Consider the following 27,762-nt stretch of genomic DNA (forward strand, 5'->3'; position numbering starts at 1 on the left):
TCTAAAACATGAGCTTCCTTTTAGACTCAAGAGCGGAGGGCAACGGGACCGACTGTTCAATACTTACACGGACCATCCGTGAAAATTCAGAACCGTGTCCGCTGATGATCTTTTAACGGATGTCATTTGGCTTTAATGTGGGCACTTCCGGATCGGTAAACAACCAATCCCACTTCAGGACATATTCTGGGAGTGGTATGGAAGTAGGCGGTACACTTAATGTATTAGGTGACCGAGGATTGGACCACTGGAAACTCCTCCGCCAATCCTGGTACGCCACACAAAATTCAGAAGTGCTCATTGGCGGATGTCCGCACGTGTCTTTGTTCGAGCCGTCCTTCTTTAGGGCGAATTGGGTGTGGCCCGAGGTCCAGGTCCACCCGGGGGAAGAGAGCCTTGGGGTCGACAGGGCGGCTTAGACTGCTGATTGACTGACTAGACAGGCTTCATTTCTTGTGGGTGGATCCATGTACGTGACTTTGTGCATGTCGCATATTTCATGTTATTCACACATCTGAGGGGCTCCGCTGCTGACATTTAGGGCTGCATTTGTACTGGAAATAAAGCATATTATTCATATTTCTTGTCTTTTCAATATTTGTAATGAAAGGTCATCTTTTTTGCATGAAATATTTTAATTACAGAAGCCTGTTTTTTCCTATTTTCTGTCCTTCCAAGAAATGTAATCATGTAATAGAAAAACAAGTGGTTAGTATTTGAATCAATATTTCGAAAATTTGCCAACGAAATAGTCTTCGATCTTTTAATTTTGACAGGTGGTGGACCAGGAGTTATATTAAAGAAGAACCAAGAACACACATCATAAAGTAGACCAATGAGTCAATCAATCAATCAGGGAAATTGTAAGCACGCTACTCACCCGTGAGGGTCTCAAGGCGCGTGGGGGAGTGGGTGTCGGCAGTGCCGTTCAGCCAAAGAGCCAGGTCTTGAGAGTCTTCCTGACGGTGTTCAGGGAGGGGGCACGTCTGATGTCTGTTGGGAGCTCGTTCCAGGTCGGCTGCGAGGTAAGAGAAGAATCTTCCTCCTGCTTTGGCTCTGTGGATGCGTGGGGTTTCGGAGAGGACGAGGTTGGCTGATCGGAGGCGTATCAAAGAAGTGGGTTTTGTAAGAGTTTTCCTCAGTCTTTTCTGGTAAAATGGGTAAACATGAGGGATTTACTCATTAAATTCAACTGAAAGATGGAGCTATTTACAAAGTACATAAAGCACGCAACATTCCTTTTATTGTCAGAGCTGAAGTTACTGCTGAATTGGACAAGTTGTTAGAGGCCAATGTAATTTAACCAGTTACAGCTGCAGAGTGGGTTTCTCCATTGGTCGTTGCCCGCAAGGCCAATGGCAAGGTCCGCTTATGTGTTGACTTAAGATACCTGAACAACAACAACTTAGTGGATCAATTCCCACTCCCCAGAATTGATGAGATGTTGTCCTTGACCCGACATGCTAGCTGGTTTTCCACACTAGATTTGTCCGCAGCATACCATCAAGTGGTTCTTGATCCTGAGAGTAGACATCTCATTCCCTTTGGTTGTGTCAGATTCAAACGCATGCCTTTTGGCTTAGCGTCTGCAGCTGCAGTCTTCCAAAGGTTGATGTTCAAACTTTTCAGTCACATTCCTGAAGTCATCTTCTTTCAAGATGACATCCTAATCATGGGGAAAGAGTAAGTCTCACTATGATGCTACTCTCAGAGAAGTCCTCAATATCTTGGAGGTTAATGGTTTGGCTGCTGAAGGCAGCAAATGTAAGTTTGCTGAGAAAACTGTTACATACTTGGGGCATGAGATTTGTGATAGTGGCATTAAACCTAAGGCAAAATTGGTTGATGCTATTGTCAATTTTCCTGAACCCAAATCCAAGGATGAACTCGGGTCTTTCCTGGGTTTAGCCGAATTCTATTCAAAGTTTGTCAACCATTTTCTCAAAAAACGTACGAAATGCGTCAATTAATGAAGAATAAGACCCCGTTTGCTTGGAGTGATGTGTGCTAGAATGCGTTTTAAGAAATTAAAATTGCTATTGCTAATGCTCCCACTTTACAAGGTTTTGACCTATGTGCAAATACTTTTGTCACCACGGATGCAAGTGGAACTGGACTGGGTGGTGTTCGCTCACAGATATCTGAGCAAGGCGTAGAAGTGGTGGTAGTCTTCGCCTCATGTTCACTCTCCCCTTCTGAGGAGAAATACTCTGTCATTGAACGGGAGACGCTAGCCTGTGATCCAGCGGTGCACCAACAACAGATACTCCCAACACCATATATTCACCTGGGCCCATCAATATTGCATGCACTTTAATTCACTTGGCTAACCGCTGGGGGGTGTTTGTTTATCATAGATCAATAAGTTCTTTCCATTTGGTTGATGAACCAAATTAATTAGAACTAGTTGATGGTGACGATGCACATATCCAACCTTGGAAATAATTCATCAATAATATTAAACACAGACTCAGGAAGTTTTCAAAACCGTTATCTACAATTTTAAATGTGAGTGAACCATTCAAAATACACCACGGACACCTTCAATCATTTAGGAAGTAAGATTCAATCAATTTAAACACTCACAAATTCATCAGATTGACGTTGCTCAGAAAGAGAGGATAGGGACAGGAGTACATAAAAATAAAATACAAATCATATAGTTACCACAGATGGTGTGAAGACCAACCCCCTGGCCAAAGGGCTGGTAAGGGTCCCCTGGGAAAGATTAGGCGGCAAAGGCTTCAGGACAGGAATTAGGACAAGACAGTAGAAGTGACGACACGCCGCACCCCTCTCTGACACTCTCTCCCCCCTCGAGATTCTTCCTTGATCTTCTTTCTAATCAATTTCTTTAAGTCTTTATTTAATATTCTTCAGCATCTAAGCATCATCGATAATTCCGACAGCATCTTCCCTCTCAGCATTCTCTCAGGATCACACACACCCAATTAACTAAACTACCTTAGTAATACATTTTGGGATTTATGTACCACCCCCTAAAGTTGCAGTATCGCAAAAATGCGATTTCTGATTAGACAGGCAAGGGGCGTTTTGGTCATCACACCATGATGGCATAGCATTTTCTTTGTTCCCAAACCCATCCCCTTTATTAGTATGCATTTTATTTTAGTCCCACCCGAGTCTATTCACAGTTGATACATTTTTAATAATAATATTCATGTGTCTTTGGTTTCTGTGCTTCTGACATCCGTGGTTCCCAGGGTTTAGTGATCGATGGCCTTGGATGTGGTCCAATCATGGGATCATCCTTTCAGGGGAAGTAGAGGTCACACATGCGTAGACGATATTCACTCAAGTACTCGAGTTGTGGCAAGAAGGCCCAAAATACAAACTAATAAAAGGTCAAAAAGGAGACTATTAATTCAAGGAATAAATGATTTCACTGTATACCACCTACATTTACTCTATTCCCCTTTATTCATTAATACTTTCCCTGCATTAGCTCTTTAGTAATGAAGCGTTTTCTAAATAGCAAAGCAGGTGCCATGCATGTGTGTCTTGAAGATGCCATGTTAGTGCTTACTGCTCATAAGCGAGAAGTCCCCCCCCCCCCCCAAAGCTATTACACGTCACATTACGTAGATGCAATTGACGCATGCACAGTAAAGTTTTCCCTGTTAGAGCCGCGCTTTTAGTCCGCTATCCGTATTAATGGTTAGTAAACACATAGGCAAGCTTCACTGTCTTATTTATGTAACTGAAATCTGCAAAGATTAATCACAAACACAATTAATAATTTCATGTTAGTAAATTAATAAGTTAAACGAGTGAATTGAATTTGAGCAAGTCTCGCATAGACGAGTCCTTGCTCCATCAATCCCCTCTCTGATGGCATCTTATGCCATCATTAACTACCCACCTAAAACAGATACCAACTTTAGTATTCTCTAAGTTCCAATTCTGTTTCCACTTTCCCTTCTTTCTCTTTATTCTCAAAATGTTCATGTCTTTATAAAGTTTGCCTTTTATTTCTTCCATCTCCATTTTATCATTTTCCGTCTTTCTTTTCCTTCCTTTTTCATTTATTTTATATTGTCTTCTTCTTCTACATTACTTGCACCAAATCATTATTGTTAATGCTATTATTGTCACGCCTACTGGGGGCAAAACTATTTGGCCTAAAAGACCTTTCCCTAAATTAGTAAACCATGTCCCTATTGAAGTTACAACCTTTGTTAGTCTTTCCCACATGCTGTCAACCTCCAGTGGTTTCAAAATTTCATGAAACTTTGTAATGTTCTTTATGTACCCTTTAATTTCCTTACTTTTGTCAGGAATGTAAGTGCAACAATGTTGAACTTTTAACATTCCACAGACTCAGCCCTCTTTTGCTAATAAAACGTCAAGTGCAAGACGATTTTGTAAAACCATTGATCTGATCGCAACCATTTCTGTATTGATCATCAAGAAACCTCCAGCAGTATCAGTCGATAGACGATCAACTACTGTTGATAATTGACAAATTCTATGTGAATTTAGTATGACTCCCACTGAAGGTATTATTGCACTAAATATATCACCTACAATTTCTGAAAAACTAGCTCTCCTTGTGCGTGGTAGTACATTAGAATTTTCATTGCTTCCAGTGATTCTTTTTATATGATATATTTTTGGAAATACAATCCCCAGGTAGCAGTTTCCATGCCATTGTGCAGGTAGCTTAAAGTAAGCATTATTACCACACACATATTAAATCCCAGGAAATACAGAATCAGTCCCCCCTTTTAATCCCGAACCTCCCAAGATTAGGAAGTTATGTTCACATTCACTGGAACCAATAAATATGTTGTTGTAATCTGTCTTTAATCCATGAATGCAGATCTTCCCTTTCTTTACAAAGTCCAGGGACATCGCTGCATGATCCTTGCCAGCGGTATAAACTACCTCCCTTTCCGCCCATGTGGGAACATGAGTTTTCTGTTCAACAGCTTTCTTTTGGAAATTCTGCCTTCTTTCCTCAACTAAATTTAGGAATATCTTTTCTTCTTCATGTAATGTGTATGTTAAATTGTTTTCATGTGCTTTAACTAAATCTATAGACTTCATTGTCCAGAAAAATTCACCCATGAACTGTGCACTCTGAGCACTAAGTACTGGATTCATGTTCCTTCGAATAGGAAGTTCTGAAAATACTACATCTAAGTTTGAGTAATAATATTGTAACTTCCCAGTTGCGTAAAACAGACTTGCTAAATCCCTACATGATATACCATATGTCAAATGAATGTGATGGTAGGTAACCCCTTCTGACATGGACGCTGGTAACTTCATACAAACATAACAATCACTAACTTCCATTGTGTCAACATATTTTATTAATAACTTTGTGAAGCCATTTAATGATGTGTCATTATCTGTCACTGTGTGATGGAAATCTGTCTCATCTGTTACTTGTAATTCTATCTTATCTCCTTTATATGTAGCTGTATTCTCTAGTACCTGTGTCATTCTTCTTGTTGGGTGTCATAAGTAACGGGAGTGCTACTGTTAAAACTAACCATATTAATATCACTATTATAATACTACACATAAATGCTTTATAGCATCTCTGTACATAAATTCGTTTTGGTTTCTCAGTAACTCCGTTTCTTGCCATTTTTAATCAGTGAGAATAATTTCTCCTTTTACTTTAACACCAGAGTTTTCGGAATTTTAATTTTTAATGAAATCTCTCTTTTTCTTTTTCTGGTGAAGGATTCTGATTTTCAGATTCCTCTCTTATGTACAGATTTTCAAATTCTTCCAATATAATGTAGGTCCATTTAGGAACTTGGTACTTATTGTTCAAAATTTTTAAACTCTGACTTCTTCGTAAGTTTCTCTCTTTGTTTTGTCTTGTCCGGGTTTGACTTGAGATCTCATTTACTTGTTCTGGTTTTTCAATTATTCTTTTCAGAACATATTTCAGCCTCTTCACTCCTCCTGCTGGCCAGTTGTCACCCTTTCTGGCTCTTTTTTTATTTGCGCTGCACTTTCAACCTCTTGGTCTTTATTCAGGGTTCTTTTATTATAACAGAGGTTTGGCACAACCTGTTCTGTCTCAGTTGATTCACTTTCTATCTATTCCTGTTCAGGTCTTTTGTTTATTTTCTCATCCGCCTGAACGTGTTCTTCTTCCTTTGACTGGCCCTGTTCGGGACTGTGTATAGTTTGCCCTTCTTTTTCCCAAACTTGTTCTTCTTTTCCTAACTGGTCCTGATTAGGTCTTATTGCAATTTGCTTGGCTGCTGCCCAATCGTGTTCTTCTTCTCCTATTTGTCCCTCCTCAGGATTGGAAATAATTTCAGTTTCATTTACCTGAGTATGTTCTTCTCGTCCTGATTGTTCCTGCTCAGTTTCTGGATTTGCTTTGTTCTCTTCTTCTTGAGCGTGTTCTTCTACACCTATCTGGTCCTCACTATTGTCCTGTTTGTCTAATCTTGTTCTGCTTCTTGTTTGGACAATTACTTCAGGTATATCAAATTGTGGTGTCCATCCTTCCTGACTTGTGCTCGGTTGTTCTAAGTCTACTATTTCATAATCCAATTCTCTTGATTCTTCGACTTTACAACCTTTAGCCACTTCAACTGTCTCAGTCAGTTGTTCAGTCTCAGAAGGGGCAGGTACCCGTTTGGTATGACTTGCATGAATCCAATTGGGTAATCCTGCACACTTTACTGCAGTGGTAGTAACCAGTATGACTTGATGAGGATCATCCCACTTCGGTGCTAGACACGTTTTCCTTGCGTGTTTCTTCACTACCACCCAATCTCCGGGATTCAAATCATGCGCTTGGGTAGTCTGCCTGGCAAAAGCGTCTTCTCCAAACTGGTGGGAGACAGACCGCACTAGGTCAGCCAATCCTTTGCAATAGTCCAATACCAAATCACCATCTATACTCATCAATTTATTTCCAGGAATGAATGCTTGTCTCATTGCCCTTCCCATGATGATTTCATGGGGACTTAATCCAGTTTTCCTATAAGGAATACTTCGGAGTCCCATCAACTCAAGAGGCAATGCATCAGGCCATGACAATGATGTAGATGCACACACTTTAGCCAGTCTCGATTTGATTGTGCCATTCATTTGTTCAACCAATCGAGAAGCCTCTGGGCGGTATGCAGAGTGAAGTTTCTTGATCAATTTTGAATGCTTCACAGATTAATCGAATTACCTCATTGTTAAAATGAGGTCCTTGGGGGCGTGGCCTAGCGAGCCACTATGGCGGACGTGTGTTAGGCGAGCTCCGTCCAGCCCGCCTGTAATCCTTAAATTATCCTGGTTCCCCTGACATACCAGCAATCCTGAGGGAGCTGCCGGGGCGCTGCCTTCCCCAGCGGACATTGACGGTAATCGGTGGCGCCCATGCATGATTTCAGCGGCGAAGTCGCGCCGCACGAGGGACGGGCCTGGTGGCGCAGGAGGAGCCGGGGAGTCGCGTGCTGATTCCCGGAGGGCATCGGGAGCTGCGTGTCGCGCTGTGCCCGCCTACAGGAGGAGACGTCGGATCAGCGGATCGGGTGACCCCGGGACCGGCGCTGCAGGGATGATTGCCTTACCGGGTGTCTGACAGTGTGTCGCCCGGGGTCCGGTTGGTATCCGGAGAGAGCAGCAGCAGTAGTGCAGAGAACTGTGGTGCGGCCTGGCTCCCGGGCTATGTGAGTGCTTCTCGACGGCTGGCAGCAGGGGGGAGCTTGGCGGCACTGTCACTGGGGAGGCTGCGGGGGTCCTTCCCCCCCCCCCCCCCCTTGTCCCCTCTCCGTCGGCTTGGAATACGGCAATGCCACGAGGTGGCCACCTGTGAGGGCAGCATTGGACCCCCTGGCGTCGTGGGCACCCGCGGCAGTGGCCTGCAGAGTCTTGACCCCCACATGCGTGCATGAAGTTGGACCCAGGTGGCCCAGGACATATTGCGGGCCGGGATCGGCTGCCCCTCTTTTGGACTTGAGACGCGACCTAGGCGGGGCTGTGGACGACGCCGCAGCGGCCAGACCGGGCTGCGGAGGTGAGGAGAGGGGGTGAGATGTGTGCGGCAGTCGGGGGGCAGTCCTTTGACAGAGGTGCAGTACAGGCTTGCCGCGGTGACCCCCGTCGCACATGAGGCTGCACTCGGAGGTAGGCGGAGTACCTTGGCAACAGAGATCGGCGGCACAATCGGGCTGCGTGGGGTGCAACTGAGAACTACATCGTTTGGCCCCGTGGACCCTGCTTCGACGGCTAACCGGGCTGGAGCTTTCTGACAGTCAGCGTTTGCGGCACTCGGTGAGGCCACCCGGCGGACGACGCGCTTGGACCTTATCTGCGGACATCGTACCCACTGTGTGAGGTCCCGGGGGGGTCGGACCCCTGAGGGGGACTCATTGGGCCTTGTGACGCAGCGCCTGCAACTAGCCCAGCCGTATTCAGACTTGCGGGAGGACCCCAGGGGCATTCATGACGACAAGGGCAGTGGGTCTACTAGACATGGCCCCATTGATAAATTCACCAGTCCGGGAGCGGCGGCTAGTGCAGCAGGGGGTCAGCCGGAGGCCATCCCGGACAACGCGGCCCTTATGGCCGCCATCACCCAATCCAGGGACATGCTTGATGCTAAGATCGGGGCGGTTGGGTCGGATGTCACGCTGCTGCGACAAGATCTGCGCAACCCTGTGTCTCGCATTACAGAATCTGAGACCCGGATCTCTGGAGTGGAGGACGATGTCACTATATTGAAGAAAAAATGGCGAGCATGGAAACGATCCAGAGGGGATTGGCGCTCCGTGTGGAGGATGCAGAAGGGCGGGCCTGACAAAACAACCTGCGATTCGTGGGTTTTCCGGAGGACTGTGAGGCAGGCAATATGGAACGCTTCCTCACGCAGTGGTTGGAAAGTTGGCTCCCGCCGGACGCTATGTCACGATGCTTCATCGTGGAGCGGGCCCACTGGGCACTTATGCAGAAACCGCCGCCAGGGGCTCGCCCACGGCCAGTAATAGCAAAGCTCCTGAACTATCTGGACCGTGATACCATCTTGAAACAGGCCCGGGCCAAGGAACCTCTGCTGTATGAAAATGTGCGCATCTTAATATTTCCCGATTCTACACGACTAGTACAGCAACAGCGCCAATCGTTCATGGCCGTGAAGGCCCGACTGAGAGACCTTAAACTCCCGTATGCCCTTTTGTTCCCTGCTCGTCTACGGGTGGTGTACCAATCCCGCACACATTTCTTCGACATCCCAGAGGAGGTCTTTAAGTGGACTGACGAAACGGTGTGGGTGAGGGTGCACACGCCGCTCGGCAGGGAGTCGGACTCCTCCTCCGGAGAGGTGGCCCAGAAGGGTCCCAAGGAACAGCGACGGAGGGGTGATAGGCGGTCACGAGCCCGGAGGCGCTCCTTGTCTGGCGGAGTCTGCTGGGGGGTGCCCTGCGCATGGACGCCAAACTTTGAACCCTTGACGCTTGGGGCTGGGGTAGTCTCTTTTGTTCATCATGTTCTTTGATATATAATTGTTGGGGAAATTACAGTGTGGGCTGGTTCTCTGCCGGTCTCGTGCTGTTCGAGACCCCGCCCGAGGAACATGGGCTGTAAGTTTGGAGTCCATTGGATGGGGCAGTGCCTATTCCGCCGTTGGGGTTCGGGTACTCGCCCCGCCACGACAGATGCTTTGAGGTATGGGGTGGGGGGTTAGTTGGGGGGAGTTGTCTTAGGTTCCACGTCGCACTTCCACTCTGGGTTCATTGCACTATTCATACACACGGCCGTGGTACCCTGTCGGTGATGTGGGTGGGTTCCCTCCCCTATGGCTAGCACGTCTTCAAGGGATCCGGGAGCCCCGGGTACTCTCCGTATTATAAGCTGGAATGTGCGAGGGGCCCTAGACAAAATTAAGCGGGGAGCAATATTACATCAGGATAAGAGGGCTAGGGCCGATATCCTTATGTTGCAGGAAACACACCTCATGGGAACGAAGACACCCTGCTTACAGCGATGTGGATATCAACAAATCTTTCACGCAGGATTTGCGAGGGGCTCCAGAGGGGTGGCAATTTTGGTTCATCGTAGGGTGCCGTATATACATGCGCAGCAGTGGGTTGACTCTCAGGGACGGTATCTATTTATTCAGGGCACGGTTGGGGAGGTCCCCTTGGTTTTAGGCTGTGTTTATGCCCCCCCCCCCCCCCCGCCCCCCTTGCAGTGGTCTCTTGTAGAGAAGCTACTGGCCCTTTGGGCAGATATACCTGATGTGCTCTCTGTAGTGGGCGGGGACTGGAACGACGTTATGGATTTGGCCAGGGACAGGAGCGGGTGGGAGGGTGGCTTGGGGAGGGGTTGTCCCACTAAATTAAACTCATTGGTGACTAGCCTTGACTGGATCGATGTCTGGCGGTGGGCTCACGGAGACAGGCGGGAGTATACATACCTCTCAGCGGTTCACAAAACTTTCTCAAGGCTCGACTACATCTTTAGTCCCCAGACGAGGGCTGGTAAAGTGGCGCTGACTGAGATTCTACCCCGTGGCCTTTCCGATCACTCCCCAGTGCCTCTTGAGTTGTATATGGGCCGGGGGCGCCAACCCTTTCGGTGGCGCCTCTCAACGTGGCACCTGCAGAATGATGATTACAATACGCATATGAGGGAGGCCATTGCTCAATACTTCACCTCAAACGAGGGATCGGTGTCTAGCGCTTAGTCTTTGTGGGAGGCCTTGAAGCCTACTTTACGAGGCGTGGATATATCTTGGTGCTCGGCGGCTCGCAGTAAGCGCAGGGAGGAGTTGACGCAGGCTGAAGCCACCAGTGAGGCACTCGAACGCCGGGCTCGCGAGGAAGGGGGAGGGCCGTTGGTGAGGCAGTTACTTCTGGCCCAACAGTCTTGTGCCGCCCTCCTAATGGACAAAGCCCGCCAGACTTGGCTGGCGACGCGTAACAGGATATACCAGTGGGGGGACAAGTCCGGAAAGATGCTCCATCGGCTTTGCCAGAGTGCCTTTCATGCCCAGGCCCTCCCGGGCCTTTTGGATGAAAAGGGGGTAGCGATCACTGACCCGCTCCTTATAGCGGAAAGCTTTGCTACTTACTATGCAGACCTTTATGCCCCCCGGGAATGCCTGCCAGCGGCTACCGTCGATAAATTCTTAGCCGATCTGCCGCCTAAAGCGGTGTCAGATGAAGTGCGAGACCGGCTGGAGCTTCCCTTAACGGATGAGGAGTTGGGTACGGCCCTGGGAGAGCTCAATTCTGGGAAGGCTCCCCGGGCCCAATGGGTTCCAGAGTGAATTCTTTAGCCGCTATAATACACAGTTGGCCCCGTATTATCGGACGGTAGTGGAGGAGGCCCGGGAGAAGGGCTTGCTCCCCCCAGATTGGAGGCACGCGGAGGTGGTGGTGTTTCTTAAGCCCGGCCGGCCCCGGATCAGCAGGCCTCATACCGTCCCATTTCCCTTCTCAACGTGGAGGTTAAGATCCTGGCCAAGGCGTTGGCTAATCCCTTCTGCCAGACATATCGACTCTTATACACCCTGACCAGGCTGGGTTCATGCCCCGGAGGGCAACCAGACATAATATGCGGCGGGCACATGTGGTGGTGGTGGCGGCCGTTCGACAAACTGGGGAGCAGGCGGCGCTCCTGTTAGCGGACATCGACATGGCGTTTGACTCCCTGAGCTGGGTATATTTGTTTGCATTACTACGCAGACTCAACTTGGGCCCGCGCTTTCTCTCCTATCTTATGCTCCTCTATACAGACTTGACAGCGACGGTGCGAGTGGCGGGGACGGCCTCTACTATCTTTCCGATTCAGAGGGGTACGCGGCAGGGATGTCCCCTGTCTCCATACTTATTCACGCTAGCTATGGAGCCATTGGCGGCGTGGGTGCGCATGGATGCACAGGTCCGAGGCTTTGAGTGGGCTCCAGAGGTATCTGACAGAATCTCGTTATATGCGGATGACGTCCTGTTTTTCCTTATGGCTTGTCGGGGCTGCGACTCCTACGGATCATGCAGATCTTTGGGAAGACGTCGGGACTGTTTATGAATCCTCGCAAATCTACACTGTGGGTTCTGGGAGACCGCTCGAAGTTAGGCGCGTGGGTGAAGGCAATCCGGTTGGCTGCTGGTGGGTTGAAATATCTGGGAGTGTTCCTGTCGGAGGTGCCGGCTGTTTCCTGGAATCGAAACCTGGCACCGGTATGGTAGTGGGTCCGTACAGATCTCAAGACCTGGTTTCGTATGCCCTTGACGCTGTATGGCAGATCAGCAATATTTAAGAAGGTGGCGCTTCCTAGGCTGCTCTATAAGCTACAGAATCACCCGTACCCGATCCCGCTTCGATGGTTCCGGCTGGTGAATTCTGTGCTGGGGCAGTTTCTGTGGGAGGGGGGTAAAGTGCACGTGGCCCTTCGAATGTGTTTTCTATCCCCTTACTGCGGAGGACTTGCGTCCTCGGATATCCTGTCTCATTACCAGGCCTCGCATCTCCTGGTCCTTAATGAGTGGTGGTATGGCGATAGGAGGGATCCGGCGTACGCATTGGAACGACTGCTTATGGGGTCTAATACATTACACACCATCTTGTATTCGGCGCCCTTGCGCGGCTGGATGCCGTCGGCCACGCGGGTGGTTTTCCTGATATGGCGGCAGGCGTTGCGCCGCATGGGTTGGTGGAACGTCTTGACTGGGGAGACCCCCCTTTGGAACAATGAGCGCATACCAGAACTGGCGGCCTTAAAGGGCTTCCGAGGATGGGATGATATTGGCGTCTCGACCCTGGGGAATGTTATGAGAGGCACGACACTTAAGTCCTTCCAGGACCTACAAAGGGAATTTTCTATGCCCCTGTCACAATTTTATAGGTATCTCCAGTTTCGCCATGCATTGTCCCCTAGCCTGGAGGGCCTGGCATCCCTCCCCAAGTTCAGTCCGTTGGACACAAGAATTTTCATGGGAGACTTATAGACCAAGAAGATCTCCAGGATCTATCAAGCCCTAGTTATACACTGTTCCACAACGCTTCGGAAGCTGCGGGGGGACTGGGAGACAGATGTGGGTGTATTAGAAGAGGAGGACTGAAGGGAGGCCCTGGCGGTTCCTAGAGAAGTGGCCATAGCGATGCGCCTGCGCCTCATACAATTTAAATATCTGCATAGGGTCTACTTTACCCGGGTCCGATTGTACCGAGCGGGCTTGATCGCCTCTCCGGATTGCCTCAGATGTGGCCGGGAGGAAGGTACATTTATACATACTACCTGGCATTGCCTTTCCCTGGACCGGTTTTGGAGAGGGGTGTTTACCTGTCTGTCGGTGGTTCTGGGTTGGGAGCTCCCGTGAACGCCGAGGCTGGCGCTGCTACATGTCATGGAGGGCATTGGGGGTAATGTTTATAAGCGACACCTTATGCGACTTGGCTTTACACTGGCAAAGCAGAACATCGCCAGGGCATGGAAGGCACCGCGAGCCCCATCGGTGACCGCATCGAAAAATGGCCTAGATTTCTGTATGGGGCTGGAACAGACTATTTTTGTGGCCAGGGGCTGCCCATGCAAACACTATAAAATATGGAAAAGATGGGCGGATTACCGGGGGATGTGGCTGGAGCCGCCAGTAGCTGTAGAGGCTCATCCACTGGGATAATTCTTGAGGTTAGTCGGGATGGGGGAGCGCCGGGTAGGGGAGAACCCAGGGGGGTGTGTGTTATCGTGCTACGACTTTGTTGCAGGGTATTAAGGCTGTGGCAGGGACTGTGTGGATATTGTGCGACGCATGGGGAGAGGGAGGGGAGAGTTGTGGGGGTTGGTTGTACTCTGTTTTGTATTTTTATCACTTTCTTGGATGACACGTATAAAAGTTGATTGCTTTTGTAACATGGTGCAATATGACTTTGCAGATGACTCTGATATACAGGGCTCTGCGGTATGTATGCAATCGGCAAATAAAATATGTTTTCAAAAAAAGAAAATGAGGTCCTTTATCTGATTCCAAAGTGACTGGGAATCCGAAACATGGGATAAGTTCCCTCAACAGGAGCTTAGCAACTGTGAGACCATAATTTCTCCTAGTGGGATATGCTTCCACCCATCGAGAAAACAAACACACTATAACAAGGACATATTTCATGAGGCAACTCAATGAAGTCTAATTGTAAACTCACAAATGGACCTTCAGCCTTTCCAATTTTTCGCCAACTGACTACTGTTTTCCTGCCTGGGTTTTGCTGTTGAAAAATTAAGCATCTCTGGCAAAGGCTCTCCGCGATACCCTGAACTTTGGATTATACCAATTTTGTCTGAAAAGTCTAATCATAGCATCCCCGCCTGCCTACATGTGTGTCACCATGATACAATCCGGCCATTGGCGAACGTAAACAGTCTGGCATAGCTGGTCTACCATCAGGGTACACCCACACTTCATCTTCTGTTCTTCTGGTGTACCCTGCCCTCAACCAGATTTCCTTTTCGCTCACCTCAACCTCCTCCTGCAACTGTCTTACTTCTTCCCATGTTTCTAGAGCTGAGAAAAAGATAAGTTGGCATCTGTTTTCACTTGTTTCAATTTTTGTGATTCAGTGCCATATTTGTTCTTGCACAATATTTAGCAATTTGGTCAGCATATCTATTACCGACCACTGCTACTTCTTTTGGCAATTGAATTGCTTCCAATAGCTCTTTCACAATTTTCCCATTTCTTATTGGAGATCCTGAAGAAGTCAGAAATCCCCTCTGCAGCCAAATCTGTCCATAGTCGTGCACTATTCCAAAACCATAAACCATATTGACTGTCAGTAAATATGGTTATCCTCCAATTTTTCCCTAATTTGCATGCTTTAATCAAAGCCATCAATTCAGCTACTTATGCAGACTTTACTCTGGGTAAATGGGATGCTTCAATTACACTTGAGATTTTACAAACAGCATAGGCAGCATTAAGTCTTCCTCCCTCAATTCTCGTGATCTGGGTCTTTCAGGGGCTCTTCTCTGATGTCAGGTCGGGGCTTTGTACACAGCTCTGTCACATCCAAGTAGTCATGAACTATCTCATCCATCAGCTCTTCACAAGTGAGATTTGGCAGTAAAGTTGCGGGGTTTAATACTGTACATCTCACTACTGTCACGTTTTCTGCTCCCAAAGTCACTCTTTCATACTTAGTCATCCGACAGGGGTAAGGTGCTGAGTCTGAGTTCTGGTTAAAAGAATCTCAACTGAGTGTGGGACGAAATCTTTAACTGTCTGTCCCATCACAATAGGTTCGCTTTGTTCCAAGCTCATACAAGTAGCAGAAACCGCCTTTAGGCAGCCGGGTAGAGCTGAAGCTAAAGGGTCTAAAGTAGCAGAGAAATAGGCTACTGGACGTCTGCTTAATCCATGTCTTTGCGTCAAAACTGCAAGTGCACAATTTTCTCTTTCACAACAGAACAGTGCGAATTCTTTGGTGTAGTCAGGCATGCCTAAAGCAGGAGCCTCACACAGACAGTCTCGTAATCTCATAAAACCTTCAACACATTCATGAGTCCAAACAATTGGGTCACTTGCACGGGTCATCTGGATTAATGGTTTTGCCAACAAGGAAAACTCCATAATCCATTGTCTACAATATCCAACTACTCACAGAAACATTCTCATTTCTCTTTGAGTGTGAGGTAGTGACATTTGTTTTATTCTTTTTATTCTTTCTGTAGTTACTTTTCTGACTTCCTCTTTCTAAGGTGTTACCTAAGTATTTTACTGCAATTTTTCTGGAGATACTTTGTGTCCTCCTTCTGCCAAATGGTTCAACAATGCAATTGAGTCAGTGACACAGTCCTCACGTGTCCTTGATGTGACCAATAGGTCATCAATATACTGCACCAGGACTGACTTTCGAGGCATGACTAGTGTTTCCAAACACTTTTATAAGATCTGGTTAAAGATTGAGGGACTCTCTGTATACCCTTGAGGAACTCGGCACCATGCCAAGATACGGTCATTAAACTTGAAGGCAAAGAAGTATTGACTATCTGGATGCAAAGGAATAGAGAAAAAGGCATGGCATAAATCAATTACTGTAAACCAGCCTGCATTCCAAGGTATCTGATATAAAATCACTGCAGGGTTTGGTACTACTGGACAACAAGGCACTACAATGTTATTTATCTTCCGCAAATCCTGCTCTACTCTGTACTTTCCGTTAGGCTTATTAACTCCTATTATGGGCGAATTACAAGGGCTACTCATTTCTTTTAAAATGCCTGTTCAATCAGTCGTTCTATTTCTAAAGCAACTCCTGCTTTTACGTCTGAACTCATTTTGTATTGTCGGGTGTTGGGATAGACTGCACCTTCTCTCACAGTTGCTTTCACAGGATCTACATTTGCCATCAATCCAATTTATTTTCCTGTAAAGTCCAACACCTCTGGGTTCACTGAAGTTCTTAGCTCTTCTGGTAATTCATCTGAAGTCATTAGAGAAAACATTTCATTCACTTCAGTACCTTGTTTTGCTAACATAATCTTATAGACAATATCTTCATCAGGGGTTTGGAAAGCAACACCATCCGGTGTGCAGTAGATTGTGTAGTTCATCTTGCACAGTAGGTCTCTACCTAATAAATTCACAGGACTAGAATCACATACAATAAATCAATGCATATCTTTGAGGTTACCAATATCCACCTCCATTGGCCTTGTAAGTGGGGTTTTAATTTGTTGGTTCGAAACACCAACAACTTGGATACTATCTCCCGAGAGGGGTAGGTTTGGGATGTCTGCTGTTCTCAGAGTAGAACGGATAGCACCAGTATCCAACAGAAAAGTGATATCATTACCTTCCACTTTCCCATCAATAAATGGACCTGACTGGTCTACCGGCAAGGACGCGCCAAGTACGCACTCCTCTTCCTCCCCTCTCAGGCACTGTCAATCATCTGAGTCACTGTATGTATGTTTCAAAAGATATTGTATTTTTCTTACCACTGCCTCATGGAAATCCGGCGTCCGTGTGGTGCTTTTGAGGGTTCACAAAGACTGGCATAGGAGCTGGAGGCACCTGATACTGTGGATTAACTACCAGCGGTGGCTGATTCACAACCCCTTCAGTCTGCATCTGTGGGTTTAAATTTTGATTTGGCCCATTATTATTCTGAATATTCGGACACTCATTTCTCCAATGTCCAAGCTTTCCACATCCGTGACATGGAAACTTCTTTTCCGCATCCTCTCTATTCATTCGCCTTTTCATTTTACCACCATTCATTCCTTGATCACTCTGGTTCAACCCTTTATCAGTTTCTATATTTAATTTTAATTCCTGCTGCTCTGCTAATTTCACTTGTGCCCACATCTTCTCTTTCAGCTTTTTATGTCTGGCTTCAATATCATTGCCACAATATTTGGCATATTTCAAAATATCATCAATGCTTTTGCTCTGCCAGCAAAGCATATGCTGTTGAATCATCTGACTAATTTCTGGTTTCAAGCCATACACAAACTGATACACAAAATGTCCCATATCCTTATCACCAATATTCTCAAAGCCGCTGTACTGCTTGAACACCTGTAACAGCCTCTCATAATAGGCATCTACAGACTCATTTGATTCTGGAGTTGTCCTTTCTATTTTTACCCAATCTGTCTCTTTTGGGGGAATTTTTCCTTTTAGAAAGTAATCACTTGGTGATACTTTTTCATCACATCCTCTGAGGGTGCTCCTGTTTTAGCATCTCTTGGATACTCCTCACTTGGCCAATCGATTGTAATTTTACAGTCTGTCCACAAATCTGCAGGTACCACAATGTCAAACAAACCATCCAGGTCCCTCAACAAAACCTTTGACACCTTCACAAACCTCTCAACCTGCTTATACCATTCCACTGGTTTTTCTCTCAATTTCGGAAAATCATTTGTAAATTACAAAATATCCTGTCTACTCCATGGGACATGAACATATCCACCACCAGGTAATTCTCTCATGGGACACAACCTCTCTGCCTTTTCTGTGTCTTTCAACTAGAAAGCAGATGTCAACACTTCCCTAGCCTTTGCTTCCTCTTTCTTTTTTGTCCACCTAGTTTTCCACTTGTCCATATCTCCCCACTTCTGCAAAATGTTCATTAGTTCTTACTTGTAATTTTCTACCAGATACATTCATGTTTTCCAAATCTTTATTTGTGAATTCCACTCGATAGGGTTTTTGAAACGACTTAGATTTCCCTGTATCTTTTCCAATCTCTGCAGTCATCTCCATTAGTTTTTCATGATATACCTTTGCATTTCGGGTAATACTCCTACATACAAACAACAATTCTTCTTCATTGTAATCATTCAATCTTCCTAATTCCACATTTCCAGCAATCATTTAATCTAATTCCACTTTTAATTTATAAATGTCTAAAATCTTTGGGACTGAACTAGATCTTTCTATTCCCTGTGAACACCTTTCCAAATCTTCCGGAGTAACCGCTGTTGTTCTTTTAGTGATTGGAGGGGCTACTGTCCCTCTCTCCCTTCCACGATCAGGTAAACTTCTTTTTGGAGTTCTAATTACTGGCTCTCCTATAGGGATATCCATTAATGAAATGACTGAACTACACTCACTGGCTTGATCTTCCGCAATTGTCATTTCTGTTCTGGGGTTGCTCATTGGGGCAGGTACAGTTTGAGAATTTTGAACATTCACTCTATTCCCGAATAATGGTATAATGGGTCCTATGGTTACAGGTACTGACAAGGCATCTGTGGGCAATTTCAATTGATTTATTTTCTGAATCAATTCTTCTCTATTTTTGTTCAGAGCCTCAATTTCTTTTTCTTGGAGTACTCTATTTGTAATGTTATCATGTAAAATCTGCGAAACTAAAGGAGTTCCTAATACTGGGGCACTTGGGATAATTACTCTATAGAGTCCTTCCTGATATGGAGGAGAATTTTTAGTTATAATATCCTCTAATAACTCATCTTCCGATTCACCATACCCGGCCACACTCAGGTGCTTGTTTTTCTCTCTACACTTACTTCCTGTCTGCTCTTCAGCCGTCAACACTGGATATAACGCCTCTGATACCATTGCTCTTCTCCATTGTTTCATCTGATCTTCTTGTGATCCATTCATATATCTGGGGGAAAATCCTTTCATTCTCCCTCTTCTGTGCTTCTCTCTCTCATATGACTCAGTCTCCCATTCTTCTAAAGCTTCATACTAAGTTATTCTAGGTCTTGGTTCTAAATCATTCATTCTCATTCTCAAATTCCGAAGAACTCTCCCATTAAATGTACCATATTCTGGGAAAGCCAAGACTCCATCAACTTTGGTGTAATCTACCCAATTCCCCAGCCATACACAGGTATGATAACCTCTCTCCATCATCATAATTGAAGCAGGTGTTTTTGGTGGAGGGATAAGAATCCCCTCTCTAGTCAATATGGGCTTGTCTTTCTGAAAGACATTTTTAATTCTTTTTATCAATGACATTTTTCCCTCTTCCCCATACATTTTGGGTAAATATCGATGTACAAAGTTGTATTCTGCAAATCCTAAAAATCTCCTGTCCGGACGATTTCCTGTAATAGCCTTTTCCCAATCTCGCATCCAATCTTAATGAAACTTCTAATTTCCCAATCCAATCAGACTCAGGCTCACACTCGTGGTTTGACAAATCCCAGCACGGCCCTTTGTGATGTCAGTATTACTCCTTACTACTGACCCCACCTTTACAAACTGCGTTTGTCACACACGCCCCCTGTTTCCACCAATCCGAGCGCGGCACACTCTGTGTGGTCAGTCTAACTCCGGCGACCGACCCTCCCTTCACAAGGTAATGTAAAACTTTCTCGCTACTTTCATTAAATTCTTCGTTAGTAACAACATTAATACATTCGCTACTCTGCCTGCTCCACTAAACAAAGGATAGATTTATTTTCACTGCGAGTGACACATTCCGCTTACTCTTCACAAAGTAAGAACTTCCGTTTACTCTTCATACACTACGAGTAAAACTTTCCGCTCACTCTTCATTGAGTAAAGTCCTCCGTTTACTCTTCACTCAAGCTCAGAAGAACCAGCTACTTCTTCGGTGTTACCCTTTCCAGGTTATGTAAGACCAAAATTTCACCAGCGAACTCTTTTGCTGTCACTCTAGCTCGGAAGAACCTGCCACTCCTTCAGTGTTACAATTTCTAGGTGATATAACGATGAAAGTTTCACCAGCGAACTCTTTGCTTTCAATCACTCTCACTTTTATACAATATAGTCCCTAATTTAACACTGACAGCCCTGCATAGCTTCTCAGTGCTATTCCAACAGACGAGTAACCTCAGAGCAGTGTGGCTACTTCCACCACCCGCTATTCCTTCCCGGGAGTTCCAGGTATCACTATACCCGTGTTCCAGACTACATAAAGCACGACGCAGACGTATTTGTTGAAACATAAATGAATAATCAATATTCATCACCAAACTAGTCAATAATAACCATAACTCTGCTACCAGAAAACTGATCCAGCGGTGAACCAACAACAGATACTCCAACACCATATATTCACCTGGGCCCATCAATATTGCATGCACTTTATTTCACTTGGCTAACCGCCGGGGGGTGTTTGTTTATCATTGATCAATAAGTTCTTTCCATTTGGTAGATGAACCATATTAGTTAGAACTAGTTGATGGTGACGATGCACATATTCATCCTTGCAAATAATTCATCAATAATATTAAACACAGACTCAGGAAGTTTTCAAAATCTTTATCTAAAATTTTAAATGTGAGTGAACCATTCAAAATACACCACGGACACCTTCAATCATTTAGGAAGGAAGATTCAATCAATTTAAACACTCTCACAAATTCATCAGATTGACGATGTTCAGTAAGAGAGGATAGAGACAGCAGTACATAAAAATAATATACGAATCATATAGTTACCACAGATGGTGTGAAGACCAACCCCCTGGCCAAAGGGCTGGTACGGGTCCCCTGGGAAAGATCAGGCGACAAAGACTTCAGGACAGGAATTAGGACAGGACAGTAGACCTCACTAGAACCGACGACTCACCGCACCCCTCTCTGACACTCTCTCCCTCCTCGAGATTCTTCCGCGATCTCCTTTCTAATCAATTTCTTTAAGGCTTTATTGAATCTTCTTCAGCATTTTAGCATCATCGATAATTCCGACAGCATCTTCCCTCTCAGCATTGTCTCAGGATCACACACACCCAATTAACTAAACTACCTTAGATATACCTTTTGGTATTCATGTACCACCCCCTAAAGGTGCAATATCGCAAAAATGTGATTTCTGATTGGACAGGCAAGGGGCGTTTTGGTCATCACACCATGATGGCATAGCATTTGTTTTGTTCCCAAACCCATCCCCTTTATTAGTATGCATTTGATTTTATTCCCACCTGAGTTTATTCACAGTTGATACATTTTTAATAATAATATTCATGTGCCTTCGGTTTCTGCGCTTCTGACATCCGTGGTTCCCTGGGTTTAGCAGTCGATGGCCTTGGATGTGGTCCAATCATGGGACCATCCGTTCAGGGGAAGTAGAGGTCACACATGCATAGACTGTGTTCACTCAAGTACTCGAGTTGCAGCAAGAAGGCCAGAAATACGAACTAATAAAAGAACAAAAAGGAGAATATTAATTCAAGGAAACAATGATTTCACTGTATACCACCTACATCTGCTCTATTCCCCTTTATTCATTAATACTTTCCCTGCATTAGCTCTTTAGTAATAACGCGTTTTCTAAATAGCAAAGCAGGTGCCATGCATGTGGGTCTTGAAGACGCCATGTTAGTACTTACAGCTCATGCGCGAGAAGTTGCCTTCAAAGCTATTACACGTCACAATACGTAGATGCAATTGACACATGCGCAGTAAAGTTTTCCCTGTTAGAGCCGCTCTTTTAGTCCGCTGTCCGTATTAATGGTTAGTAAACACATAGGCAAGCTTCACTGTCTTATTTATGCAACTGAAATGTGTAAAGATTAATCACAAACATAATTAATAATTTCATGTTAGTAAATTAATAAGTTAAACGAGTGAATTGAATTTGAGCAAGTCTCCTATAGGCGAGTCCTTGCTCCATCGCCTGTGTGTGGGCGATGGAGCATTTCCAGAAGTTCATTTGGGGAAAAAAGTTCATTCTCCGATCTGATCACAAGGCTTTGACCAAATTACTCAAAACCGAGGGTTTGTGCAGAGCTTCAGCTAAAATAGCAAGGATGTCATAAGACTCCAAGATTTTGTTTACGAAGTGCAATATGTCCCGAGAGTTAAGAACGTGATTGCTGGCTTTCTCAGCAGAGAAGTTGATCACAATTCTTGGAATGACTTTTGTGTTGTGGTGAGTTTGTTTTACGTGGTGAGAAAATCATTCCTCCCAAAGGAATGCGGCAGAAGATTGTTCATATTGGGCATGAAGGGCATCCTGGTATTTCTAGAACAAAGAGAAATGTTAAAGCTTTGTATTGGTTGCCCAGAGTAGATTTGGAGATTGAAAGGCTCGTACGTGACTGTGTAAGTTGCGAATGTGCTGAAAATGTTTACACTTCTCCTGTGATACAATTTCTTGAAGAATGTTTTATCAGAGAAGGGTTGCCTGCCTCCATTCTTACTGACAATGGTGTGCAGTTCAAGTCTGATAACATGAAAAGGTTCATGGTGGCTACCGGCATAGAGCAAAGATTTACGGCTCTCTGACACCCCAGGGGTAATTCCGTGGTGGAGAGAGTCAACAGAGTTATAAAAGGTGCATTACAATTAGCCAGTAGAGGAAACAAGAACTGGAATGATGAATTAGACAAGCTTTTTTGATCATACAGGATTACGATTCATGACACATGTGGCGAAAGTCCTTTTGGACTTATGAGACGGAAAATTAATCCAAGTTGGAGGAGTAGGAAGTACGTTTGGGTCAGCACGAAGGTTAGGGAGTGTATATCAAGCTCTCAGAGTAAGAATAAAATTTACTTTGATACTAAACACGGCACTAAAGATGAGTCTTTAGAAGTTGGTCAATTAGTAAGAATCAAGAGTGGAAAGAAGGTTGGACAGTTGAAGCCTCGTTTTTCTGAACCAAGGACTGTCACCAAAGTCACGCGAAACACTGTTATGTTGGATGATGGTAGTGTTCACCACATGAACCGTGTTGCTTTGGCATGACAACATCTTTCGTTGTCTGGCAAAGTGTCCAAGGAAAGGGGAGAGGGTGATGATTATTGGTGGTTAAGTCCTGTCACTGGTTCCGGTTCGTTGACCGGTCTTGGAACAACGACTGAAAATCCAGACACAACTAGTTTCTGGTAGTGTTCATGATCCTGGCGTTCAAGGTTTTCCCACACCTGCGCGTGATTCCAAATCTCTTGGTGAGAAGGAAAACATACCAGTATCCACTAAAAACATACCAGTGTCCACTAGATGTGGGAGACTCATTGTTACTCCAAAATCTTTGCAGTGATTTCATTTGTAATTAAATGTTCACCTCCTGTTAGTGGAGTTCTGCTCTCCTTGGGCAATAGATGTTTACTTTTTTGATTTCTTTTACATTTTTTTTTTATTTTGTTGGGAAGGGGGATTTGTAGTAACTAGGTTATGCTGTTGAGTAGAACATTGAATGTAGATTACTTGTACATCATATGGAATGTGTTTATTAGGTAGAACATGGAAAGTATTAGCTCATTTATCTGTGTCCTGCTTGGTGCTGCCAGCACCCTTTCTGCTGTAATGTGCTTCTTGAAGAATAAAGAAGCCTTACTTTACAATTTACTGCGTGATTCTACTACAGGAGGTTTCTTTTGGGTGCGTGGAGGGTGACTCTGTTGTTGAGGTATTGGGGTCCGTTGTTGTGTAGGCATTTGTAGGCGTGGGTGAGAATCTTGAAAGTGACTCTCCTCTCAACGGGGAGCCAGTGGAGCTTCCGTAGGTGTTGGCTGATGTGCTTGTGTCGAGGAATGCTGAGGACGAGTCTGGCGGCGATGTTCTGTATCGTCTGGAGTTTGCGGAGTAGAGACTTGTTTATGCCGGTGTAGAGGGCGTTTCCGTAGTCCAGCCTGCTGGTGATGAGTGCATGGGTGACTGTCTTCCTTGACTCGGGGGCATCTATTTGAAAGTCTTACAGAGGATGCGGAGGGTGTTGAAACAGCTGGAGGCAACGGCGTTGACCTGTCGGTTCATGGATAGGGATGAGGCGAGTACGATGCTGAGGTTTCTGGCATGGTCCGTGGGGGTCGGTGGGCTGTCGAGGGCGGTGTGCCACCAGGTGTTGTCCCATGCTGATGGGGTGGTTCCGAGGACGAGGACCTCTGTCTTCTCAGTGTTGAGCTTTAGGCAGCTGTTGGTCATCCAGGCTGCGATGTCTGCATTCCTTCCTGGAAGTTGAGCCTGGTGGTGGCGGGGTCCTTGGCGAGGGAGAGGATGAGCTAGATATCGTCGGCGTAGGATACAATGCTGAGGCCGTGTTGTCTGACGATGGCGGTGAGGGGGGCCATGTAGATGTTGAAGAGGGTGCAGCTGAGTGATGATCCCTGTGGGACTCTGCAGTTGATTTCCCTCGATTCTGAGAGGAAGGGTGTTAGACCTGTCAGCCCTTTGGGTGGTCCCTCCTCATCATTATTTATTTTGTCCCACTTTTGCCTCAAACCCTGTTATAATTTTTCCTTTTTGGGAACCACCAGACTTTTTAGTGTTGATGCAGGGTCAGGGAGCCATTTTCCCTACCCCTGGAACTTCTGTCTGAGGGCCTGAGACACAAAATGGTGGCCACCCATTGTCACCTGTGACATCACCAGAACCCACTGGAGGTTTCTAGAACCTTCTGTAACATTCTAGAACCCTGTGACAGTGGGAGGCAGTTTAGAATGTTGGGAGGCCATCTCAGAGCGGCAGTTGGCAACTGACTGGAGAAGAGAGAGGACAGATATAGAAGGAGGTCGGAGTAAGGCAGCAGGGGTGGAAACCAGTGCTTGGAGTGGGGTCCAGAAACCCACCCTTGATGCTAGTCCCTACTGACCAAGCCCAGCCTAAAGCCCTGTGTGGGACCAAGACCAGAAGAACCATCTTAAGGATCTGAACATTTGGAACAGGCCTTAAAGAGGAAGAACAGCAAGTTCCTGACCTGTTAAGTGGCATCCTCCTGGAGTCCTGACGTCGAGAAGCCTGGAGACCTGGGGCCTGAGGTAGAGAAGCGGCGCTGACAGAAAGCAGACGTCGTACCCAGAGCCGCCAGAGGTCGAGTGAGGGCGCCGACGGAGGTCGTGGAGAAGCGCCGGAGGTCGTGTGGAGATTCACCCGAGGTCGAGGTGAGGGCGCCGACGGAGGTCGTGGAGAGGCGCCGGAGGTCGTGTGGAGATTCACCCGCGGTCGACGGTGAGGGCGCCGACGGAGGTCGTGGAGAGGCGCCGGAGGTCGGGAGTGGAGATCGCACTCCGGAGACACCCGGAAACGGGGAGGTCGTGTCCCTGCGACGCCGGAAGGCGACATCGAGACAAGGCCGCCCAGCGACATAGAGTCGAGACCGCCCAGCGTCATCGAGTCGAGACCGTCCAGCGACGTTGAGATGAGGCCGCACAGCGACATCGAGGCGGGATCGCCCAGCGACATCGAGTCGAGGCCGCCCAGCGACATCGAGCCGGAGCCGCCTCACGACATCGACACGGCGCCGAGCGGAGCCAATCATCGTGAAAAGGGCAGTAAGTGGTAGAGGGGGCGTCTGAGGCCCCGTGGAGCCCTAAAAGACCATTCTAGGGGCTAGAGGGGTGTTAGAACCAGCCTGGGAGTGCCAGGGGTGAACTAAGACTGGTGCAGTGACATCTGTGAGGGGCTGTGTAGTTTGGAGGGCCAGATCTTTAGGTTACCATGGTTCTGCCTCAGCTTAGGCCCCAGCCTTGACCAATCTAGGTGGGACACCCCCATGCCATCCAAATGACCACAAGCTGTGTATGGGCAAAGTAAGACCAAGTTACCTCATGAAAGTGATCTGATCTATACTGTCATTGATTGCTTTTCCTTATTTATTGAGGGTGCTTTATTTATTGTCTTCCACTAATTTATTCCTGCACTGTATTTATTGTCTGACTGTATTTATTTGCGGTCTGTATTTATTGCACATCTATTTATTCTTTGCTTAATGAGGACCTGAATCTATTTATTGAAATTCCAAAGTAACATTGTTTGTTTGACCTGCTCTTTTAAAAGAAAATCCTATTGTATTGTATTTATGTGATGAAACCTGCAACTAAGAGAAAATAAGATAAAGACATATATATTTTCAACTTGACTTGCATAATTTTTACGGTGTAGTGTCGTTTTTGGAACGGATGAACGCATGGTTATTGTGAGGGTGTGACGTACGCTTAACACGGTGCCTGACCCCCAACCGCTCAAGCCAAGCTACCACTGTGCTGGGAACCTGGTGACTGCTAACCCGGTTGCCCGGTTTCCAACATAAAATTGGTGTTCAGAGGTGGGATAGAGCTGTGCTTGCGTCTACTCGACAATAACTTTGGGTAGTCCATAGGCCTACACCGGGAGTTTTCTCCAAGCGGACTTCCTAATTTTGAGTTTTGTTTTTTCCAAATTTACTTCTGGTGGTGGGAGGAGGTATTACAAAAGGTACCCCCCTGCATAGCTTCTGTAAGCAACTGTCTTCTATCCTGAGTGGGAAAAATTGAGTTTGTGTTGGAGGATGTGGAAACTTACACTGTGGCCCAACTCAGAGAGTTTTGTCAGTGAGAGGGGGTGTTTTGTCCCCAAGGTACAAAGAAGGGTGAGCTCCAGACCAGCTTGAGGGCTTGGGGGGAGGCACGACGAGAAAGTAAGGTTGAGAAGGAGGACAGGGATGGAGAGACTGTCAGCGAGGGGGCTGGTTTGTACCAACCTGAGGTGGGGAACCTATTAGAGGGGCCCAGAACACTTTCAAGGAAGGGCAGCAGTGTCTCTAGTGGCGGCTTATCAGAAGCAGTATTAACTGACCGGAGGGAGAAAAGACAGCTCACATGGGAGTTGGCGAAGCTGGAGAAAGAAAAGGAGGAACGGAGGATGGCTCACGAGTTGAGGCTCAGGGAGATAGATCTCCAGATCCTACGGGTCGGGGCACACGCTGTTCCTAATGGTGGCAGCGAAGAGAGAGAAATCACCAGGGAACCCAAACCCTATCTGCCAAAAGACATAGTAGCCAGCTATAGTGCGGGAGATGATATCGCCAAGTGGCTAGCGGCCTATGAGGTCTCTTTAAGAGTCCATGGGGTTCCAGAGAAATATTGGGGAGGGGGATTGTACAAATACATGCCTCCAGCTGGCAGGGATACATTATTGGCCCTAGAGCAGGATGAGCAGACCCACTACCCCACCATGAAAGTGGCGCTCGTGAGGAAGTTTGGACTAACACCCGAGAAGTACAGACAGAAGTTCCAGGGTAGCCACAAACTGGGCACACAGAATTGGGTGGATTTCCTGGACTATGCAAAGAAGGCATTAGAGGGTTGGATACAAGGCAGCGAGGTGAGGGACTACAAGGGGTTGTTTGATTTGATGTTGAAGGAACACCTGCTCGAAAAATGTTTCCCTGACCTGCGTCAACACCTGGTGGATAGCAAGCTGACCAATCCCCGGAAGCTTGCTGAGGAGGCGGACATTTGGGCTAGTACCCGGGTGTCCACAAGGGGGACTGGAGGGGACTCTCAAAAGACCGGACAGGGCGCCCCCCAGAAGAAAGAGGGAGGGGAAAAGAAAACGGAGTTCTCTAAAGGCCCCCAAAATAGTTTCCAAGGGAAGGGAACGGGATTCACCCCTAGGGCTAACCC

The 27,762-nt window shown here is 46.4% G+C and overlaps 1 protein-coding gene and 1 long non-coding RNA gene across 6 annotated transcripts in view; one reads left to right on the forward strand and one right to left on the reverse strand.

Annotated features, from left to right (window-relative positions):
• PPARD (peroxisome proliferator activated receptor delta) overlaps positions 1 to 186 on the reverse strand; it is a 201,826-nt gene extending 201,640 nt beyond the window's left edge. For 3 of the 4 annotated variants that reach the window (XM_085651105.1, XM_085651103.1, XM_085651106.1), the window contains exon 1: positions 68 to 186. The gene's annotated coding sequence lies outside the window, so the exon portion shown is untranslated. The remainder of the gene's footprint in view (positions 1 to 67) is intronic. The other variant, XM_085651107.1, reaches the window with a different exon arrangement.
• LOC146871508 (uncharacterized) overlaps positions 1 to 27,762 on the forward strand; it is a 382,815-nt gene that overhangs the window by 315,438 nt on the left and 39,615 nt on the right. The window lies entirely within an intron of this gene.

Source organism: Triturus cristatus, chromosome 1_1 (genome assembly GCF_964204655.1).
Source record: "Triturus cristatus chromosome 1_1, aTriCri1.1, whole genome shotgun sequence".
NCBI lineage: Eukaryota > Metazoa > Chordata > Amphibia > Caudata > Salamandridae > Triturus > Triturus cristatus.